We start from the raw sequence: 6,299 nt of genomic DNA, 5'->3' as shown, positions 1-6,299 counted from the left end.
TAAAGAGAAGTGGGAAATCTTCTGCAGATGATGGAAATACTCTGTATCTTTGCTGAGGTGGTAATTTCACTGGTGAAAAAAGCTCTCAAAAAGCTCACATAATAGTCCAAGTTAAAGGATGTAGTTTATTTTATGTAATTCTTTTCTTCATAAAGTTAATGAGAAAAAATGAATTTCACTATATGTTTCATATGCATTTCAAAGTAATGTATATTATTCTATAGTTTCTGGGTGCTGAGTTCCAACATATAAATTACATTTATTTTTTTTCAAAAGATTTTATTTTATTTATTTATTCATGAAAGACACAGAGAAAGAGGCAGAGACACAGGTAGAGGGAGAAGCAGGCTCCATGCAGGGAGCCTGATGTGAGACTCGATCCCAGGACTCTGGGATCACACCTGAGCAGAAGGCAGACACTCACCACTGAGCCACACAGGCATGCCAAATTTACATTTATTTCCTAGGTAGTTTTGGTGCTACATAATATGTCTTTTCTGATGTTGCTGTGTTTAAATTCATGTTTGTAATTGGGATGTGATGACCTATACTTTTATTTCTATTACACACACATATTATTAGTATTTAATAGTAGCAGATATTTCTAGTATATTATCTTTACATCATTTTTAATTATACCCATTGTTGCCTGAATTGAATATTATTTCTTTAATTCTGTAGTGCCAGGTGTTAGCATAGTATCATGCAAGACTTAATAGTCTCATTACGCTATTTGTGTGCTTTCCTAAATCATTATATTTTAGCGGTATCTATTTCAAGATGTGTATAATAAGTTTTTTAACATACCAAATGAAAAATTTTGTCTTTTAAGATGAATATTTGATTTTTTAAGTGAGAACTTTTGTTTTTAATGAATTACAAACTGAATTACAAATAATGTTGATAGCAAGAACACCAGAAGACAAGAGGTAGGAGAAGAAAGAATCATAAGAAGAAGAAAAAAATACCATGTTTTTTAAACATTCACATTATGAAACCCCAAGGTGTGCATGGCAACAAGCCCACTCATTCTCACCTAAAAAAAAACTACTATAACCTGAAATATGAATATAATTGTTCATTTTTCCCTTAAAGAAAAAAGTTCTCCCAATGCCCTCATTCACACCCTAAAAAAGTGTCAGCATTCTCAAAATGATGTCTGAACCCTAATTTCCACTGCTATGGGGTGCCCTTCAGGAGAAGATGGGACCTGGCACCTGAAGAACTAAGATCCCTAAAACAAAACAAAAGAAGAATTCACAAACTTTTATTTGCCTCACTCATAAGGCCATGATGAAGCACAATCTCTGTCCTAGAGGCCCCCAGACACCCCCTACCCATAGAAGGGACGGAAAGGGGGGCAAAAAAAATTATTCCTACTGCAGTCCCACCAGCGCTGCAGAGACTGGGAGTCGATTCTCCTAGACTGCTGGGTGAGGTGGAACACGAAAACTAGGGTATAAACTGGTTGCATCTAATTTTCAACCTAATTCTTTAAAACAAGCCCCTCCCTATGTTTCTGTTTTGCTTGGTTTTCAAAAGTTCCAAGGTAGGTCCTTTGCTAACATGAAAACTAGGGTATAAACTGGTTGCATCTAATTTTCAACCTAATTCTTTAAAACAAGCCCCTCCCTATGTTTGTTTTGCTTGGTTTCCAAAAGTTCCAAGGTAGGTCCTTTACTGCCAGTTGACCTTACAAACACAGTGGCCTGGGAGGCTTGGGGTGTCCGTCATCCCAAATATAATAAATAATAATTTCAGCGCTTTCAGAGATTTGGATGGCAAACCTTATGTGGGAGAAAGAGAAAGAGTTCTCCTCCTCCTCCTTCTCTTCTTCTTCCTTTCTTTCTTCTTCGTTTTCTTTAAAAAAAAAAATACCAACCCTTCTCAGCAATGGTGGTGGAGGGACTTATGTGCATCTAATACTGAAACTTCTTTTCATTTTCACCCATTTCTCCCCTCTATTCCTTATAGCTCCAGAGTTGGCTGGCTAAGAGGAATGTTAAGGTAGGTAGACAAGATCAGAAGGCAAATGACCCAGGGCCAAGCCAGATCATGTCCCCAATGAAGGAGAGGATGAGATTAGGGGTAAGGGCCGGGGGAAGGACATCAGAGTCGAAGGTGGGCTTACTGGCTTGGTCACATTCTGGAAGAAAGGGTAGTCCAGAGCTGCCTTGCCAAAATCTGCTTGTTGAGTTTGTAGTGCAGCATTTCTGATAGCAAGCTCCATCCATCTTCCCTCCAAGGGAGCAACAATTTTGTTAAAATTTTGCTGGGGCCCTTTGGGAAAACTCAGCTTATAATAAGGCATAGAAAGAACTCCTGTCCAAACCACTTCACTGGGATCCCCTGAATAGAAAAGATCCAGAAGAGTTGATTGATTTCAGAATCTCCAGGGAATATAGGGCCGGATGGATCACCATCTCAGCAAAGATGCATGCAGCCCAGGATCCAGTTATCTATAGCTATGGAGTAATAATTGCAGCCTAGAATGATTTCAGATGCTGGGCACCACGGGGTCACCATTTCATGAGTGTAAGTATAAACAGAGACTCCAAAGGCTCTGGCTAGTCCAAGGTCCGCTAGCTTCCTGGCCACCTCTGCGTTCATAAGCAGATCCTGAGGTTTGAGGGGTCCTGGTGCAGAACCTGATGAGAATGGCAGAGAGCTAAACCCGGGAGCAGCTGGAACAGATAGCTCTTCAGGAGGGGAACAGGAATGGCAATCAGAGCAGAGGCATCCCTGAATTTCTTTAGATCCTGGTGCAGAAACTCAGAAAAGAGTCTGTTTTCTATGTGCACGACATCCAACAGGGTGACAATGTAGAGAGGTTAAGCTCCTTAAAGAGAAAATCTCTCATATAGCAGTATTTGGTACACCCTCTATCTCAGTGTCCACGTGGATTTTTTTTAAGCGTCACCACTTCTCCCATCATCTTGTTTTTGGCTTTGTATACAACACTGTATGTGCCCTCTCCGATCTTTTCCACTTTTTGTAAGTTCTGCAGGAGGCACTAGTGAATCAGGTCAACTTGGCCCCGGGACAGCGGGCCTGAGAACCCTGCAAAAGGCACCTGGCTCTTTGGTGGGGTGGGGGGTGGAGGTAGGGTGGGAGAAGATGGGGGAGTAGTGGTAGGGTGTGTATATGGGGGGTGGAGGTAGGGGCAGGTGGGGAGTGTGGGGGGTGGAGGTGGTAGGGGTGGAGGTGGTGGTGGAGAGGGAAACAGGGCCCAGTCGGCCCCACATCGGGATTATTAGGGTCTTTTATAACATTCTAATTACTTACATAATTTATTTAATTCCATTTTTTATTATTTTATTCTCTTTGTTTCAGGATCACTTATTCCTTTCTCCATTATTAATTCTTTTGGAATATTTTAAAAACATATTATTTTTTTCTGTATTAGCTTGTTATGGATACATAATTTTGTGATTGAGAATTTCAGTGGAAATTTAACCCATATTTTTGCTTTATTATAGATAGATGTAAATTGGTAGTTTTACCATTTCCTGGAAGAAACCACTGAACATCGTCACACTAATTATACATCTACTAGATTTTGTGTTTCTATTTTTGATATATAGTTTTATGCTAACAATGTAATTTTTCAAGTAATTATTTACTTAGAATTTCCTGTGTATTTACGATTGCTCTTCACTTCTCCCTTCATCTCCAAGCCTCACTGGGCTTATTTTTCCTTCTAATTGAAGGATTGCCTCTGTTATCTCCTGGATTGCACTTGCTCCTACCTAATTGTCTCAAGGTTTTGTAACGTTTTTACGTTATTTTTTGCTGTTGTTTATTTTATTATCATTTAACTTTTATTTTTAGAATAGATTTTACTTAGTATAATATTCTAGGTTGGTTGTTTCAGAAACATTTTTTGAAGAGATGACATCAGTATCTTCTGGATTTCATTTCACTCTATTGAACAATAAAGTGAACTGCCAGTCTGAATGGTTAAATTAATTGAAAGCAATATATAGATTTTTAACTTGTGGTTACTACTTAGAGTCCATGTTGTCTTTAGGTTTTCACATATTTTCTAGTTTGTGCTTAGTCCAGTTTTTCTTTCTTTCTTTCTTTCTTTCTTTCTTTCTTTCTTTCTTTCTTTCTTTCTTTCTTTCTTTTCTTTCTTTCTTCTTTCTTTCTTCTTTCTTTCTTTCTTTCTTTCTTTCTTCTTCTTCTTTCTTCTTTCTTTCTTTCTTTCTTTTTTTTTCTTTCTTTCTTTTTCTTTCTTTCTTTCTTTCTTTCTTTCTTTTTCTTTTTTTTTTCTTTTCAGTTTTGTAGTAGTTCTTGAAACTATAACTTATTTTGTTTTCTCATTTTAAAATATAATCTGCTACTAACTCTGCAGGGGTGTTTCCTGCCTTATTATTTCTACCTTGCGTCTTGGATTTAAATCACATGTGTGCTGGATGTTTCACCATGCATGCTTTATAAAAATTTTCTTAATTTTATATATTTTGCCTCTTTTGTGCTCATAGCTGGATTTTTTCATGCTTAGTACACTTAAAATGTGGTACATATACACAATGGAATATTATTCAGCCATAAAAAGAAATGAAATCTTACCATTTGTGACAACATGGGCTTATAGAGAGTATTCTGATAAGTAAAAAAAAATCAGAAGAAGAAAAATACCATATGATATCAAGGATATGTGGAATCCACAAAACAAAACAAATGGACAAACAAAATGAAAAAAAGACCCATAAATGCAGTGAACAAATGTGATTGCCAAGGGGAAGGGGAGGAATGGAGAGCCAAAATAGGCGAAAGAGGTTAAGAGGTACAAATTCCAAGTTATAAAAAGTGTCTTGGGGATGTGAAGTATAGCATAAGGAATATTGTCAATAATATTGTGATAATTTTGTATGATGACAGATGGTAACTAATTGTGCTGAGCTCATTGTGGTGAGCATTTCATAATATAAATAAATGTTGAATAACTGTTGTATACCTGAAACTAATATAATATTGTATGTCCATTATACTTCAATTTAAAAAAAATAAAAATTAAGAGCTTTTAAATGAAAAGCAATTTGTTTCACAATTTCATGTTAATTAAAACCCTTAATTGAGACATATTCCAATTCACTAGGTCTTTTAAAGAAAGGATTTTCCAGTTATATTATTCCAATTCCTATTTACCTCATAGGATCATTGTAATGATCAATTGAGATGTATGCTTACCACAAAACTTGAAACATAAACTCAAAATATGGCCACTATAATTATATAATATTAGTATCACACCATAGTGTCTTTACATATGATGAGAAACATTTATCAAGGGCAGACATTTGCAAATTTCATTAATTGCCTTGTTAGACTATAGTTATAAAGAATGGAAATAAATGCACCTTTATTTTACTTGTGAATCATGATTATCTAAGACACTCTTGGTAGATTACTATCTTTCTTTGAAAAAAGGAGAAATCCCAATAAAAATGAGAAGGGAACACTATTAACTATTATACAGTTCTTCCTACATCCTCTGATTAGGTCTATAACATTGAAAGAGTTTTGGCCCCCACAGATAGTATACAGGATGTAACATTTGTCAGATTTCATTATGGAAGCTAGTGAATTTGTTATCAAATAAAAATGTTGAACAATGATATATTTATATCCTACTTGATGTGATAATAAAATTCCTAATGTTCTAGGGAAAAAATGATTTTTTCCTAGCCAAGATAAAACATAATCACTAGAACTAGTTTATATTCATTTCATAAATCAATGACAATTCACTTCACTGAATGCTTCTGGAAGTCAGCCAGTAAGTAACGGCAACAATCCATTAAATATACTTCTACAGATAAAGGTCAACCATTCCTAAACACTTCCATTTCTGAAAGTCTGCCAATTCCTGAACTTCATTCATAGTTCTTTAAACCCTACATAAGATCAGTACCTTTGCCTATGCTCAAAGAAGCTGTAACTTACAAGGGAACCCGTGAACTAGCCATGTATTTTACTTTTGTTTCAGGTGCCATAGCATTGTCATTTGAGGGCTTCAATGATATTTTGTTTTTTGTTTCGAAGACCATCTTTTTGTGGTTTCCTCTTAGGGAAAAAAAGTGCCCAACAGTGTCTTTGTGTCCTGATAATCATTCAGATTTCCTGCAGCTGAGTCCTTAAACAACAATTTGAGCTCTTGAGATTTTTAAAAAGACTTTATTTGTTTATTAATGAGAGATACACAGAGAGAGACAGAGACATAGGCAGAGGGAACTCAATCCCAGGACCCTGAGATCACAACTGAGCCAAACACAGATGCTCAATTACTGAGC

General features: G+C 36.2%; 1 pseudogene; it reads right to left on the bottom strand.

Moving 5' to 3' along the window:
• Window positions 1–2,053: 2,053 nt before the first annotated feature.
• On the bottom strand, window positions 2,054–3,530 carry LOC112910972 (cyclin-dependent kinase 2-like; annotated as a pseudogene).
• Window positions 3,531–6,299: the final 2,769 nt, after the last annotated feature.

The sequence above is a fragment of the Vulpes vulpes genome, chromosome 6 (genome assembly GCF_048418805.1).
Source record: "Vulpes vulpes isolate BD-2025 chromosome 6, VulVul3, whole genome shotgun sequence".
Lineage (NCBI taxonomy): Eukaryota > Metazoa > Chordata > Mammalia > Carnivora > Canidae > Vulpes > Vulpes vulpes.
This window is presented reverse-complemented; position numbering and strand designations above follow the sequence as displayed.